Here is a 2,260-nt window from a genome sequence, read left to right as displayed (position 1 = left end):
TACAGATAGAGAGGGAGAGTATACAGGTAGAGAGGGAGAGTATACAGGTAGAGGGAGAGTATACAGGTAGAGAGGGAGAGTATACAGGTAGAGAGGGAGAGTATACAGGTAGAGAGGGAGAGTATACAGGTAGAGAAGGTGAGTATACAGATAGAGAGGGAGAGTATACAGGTAGAGAGGGAGAGTATACAGATAGAGAGGGAGAGTATACAGGTAGAGAGGGAGAGTATACAGATAGAGAGGGAGAGTATACAGGTAGAGAGGGAGAGTATACAGGTAGAGGGAGAGTATACAGGTAGAGAGGGAGAGTATACAGGTAGAGAGGGAGAGTATACAGGTAGAGAGGGAGAGTATACAGGTAGAGAGGGAGAGTATACAGGTAGAGAGGGAGAGTATACAGGTAGAGAGGGAGAGTATACAGGTAGAGAGGGAGAGTATACAGGTAGAGAGGGAGAGTATACAGGTAGAGAGGGAGAGTATACAGGTAGAGGGAGAGTATACAGATAGAGAGGGAGAGTATACAGATAGAGAGGGAGAGTATACAGATAGAGAGGGAGAGTATACAGATAGAGAGGGAGAGTATACAGGTAGAGGGAGAGTATACAGGTAGAGAGGGAGAGTATACAGGTAGAGAGGGTTAGTATACAGGTAGAGAGGGAGAGTATACAGATAGAGAGGGAGAGTATACAGGTAGAGAGGGAGAGTATACAGGTAGAGAAGGTGAGTATACAGATAGAGAGGGAGAGTATACAGATAGAGAGGGAGAGTATACAGGTAGAGAAGGTGAGTATACAGATAGAGAGGGAGAGTATACAGGTAGAGAGGGAGAGTATACAGATAGAGAGGGAGAGTATACAGGTAGAGAAGGTGAGTATACAGATAGAGAGGGAGAGTATACAGGTAGAGGGAGAGTATACAGATAGAGAGGGAGAGTATACAGGTAGAGGGAGAGTATACAGGTAGAGAGGGAGAGTATACAGGTAGAGAAGGTGAGTATACAGATAGAGAGGGAGAGTATACAGGTAGAGGGAGAGTATACAGATAGAGAGGGAGAGTATACAGGTAGAGAGGGAGAGTATACAGGTAGAGGGAGAGTATACAGATAGAGAGGGAGAGTATACAGATAGAGAGGGAGAGTATACAGGTAGAGAAGGTGAGTATACAGATAGAGAGGGAGAGTATACAGGTAGAGGGAGAGTATACAGATAGAGAGGGAGAGTATACAGGTAGAGGGAGAGTATACAGGTAGAGAGGGAGAGTATACAGGTAGAGGGAGAGTATACAGGTAGAGAGGGAGAGTATACAGGTAGAGAGGGAGAGTATACAGATAGAGAGGGAGAGTATACAGATAGAGAGGGAGAGTATACAGGTAGAGAAGGTGAGTATACAGGTAGAGGGAGAGTATACAGATAGAGAGGGAGAGTATACAGGTAGAGGGAGAGTATACAGGTAGAGAGGGAGAGTATACAGGTAGAGGGAGAGTATACAGATAGAGAGGGAGAGTATACAGATAGAGAGGGAGAGTATACAGATAGAGAGGGAGAGTATACAGATAGAGAGGGAGAGTATACAGGTAGAGGGAGAGTATACAGGTAGAGGGAGAGTATACAGATAGAGAGGGAGAGTATACAGGTAGAGAGGGAGAGTATACAGGTAGAGAAGGAGAGTATACAGATAGAGAGGGAGAGTATACAGGTAGAGAGGGAGAGTATACAGGTAGAGAGGGAGAGTATACAGATACAGAGGGAGAGTATACAGGTAGAGAGGGAGAGTATACAGGTAGAGGGAGAGTATACAGGTAGAGAGGGAGAGTATACAGATAGAAATGGAGAGTATACAGATAGAGATGGAGAGTATACAGGTAGAGAGGGAGAGTATACAGGTAGAGAGGGAGAGTATACAGGTAGAGAAGGAGAGTATACAGATAGGGAGAGTATACAGGTAGAGAGGGAGAGTATACAGATAGAGAGGGAGAGTATACAGGTAAAGTGAGAGTATACAAATAGTATAATAATTATAGCAAGAAAAATAATATACAAATTAAACAAAAAACTGTCAAATACCACAGTAAGAAATATTTGTGCCCTTTTATTAGGGAAGGGAAGGGGGGGGGGGAGAGTACCGGCAGGTGTGCAGTAACTTATCATATATATCATTGATATATTTGGACACATGTTTGATATATTGAGGGCAATATAACACATATTTACACTTTTACCACACATGTGCGAGCGCGCACCGTGACATGCATACACATTGA

Source organism: Procambarus clarkii, chromosome 91 (assembly GCF_040958095.1).
Source record: "Procambarus clarkii isolate CNS0578487 chromosome 91, FALCON_Pclarkii_2.0, whole genome shotgun sequence".
NCBI classification, from domain to species: Eukaryota; Metazoa; Arthropoda; class Malacostraca; order Decapoda; family Cambaridae; genus Procambarus; species Procambarus clarkii.
Note: the sequence above shows the minus strand (reverse complement) of the source record.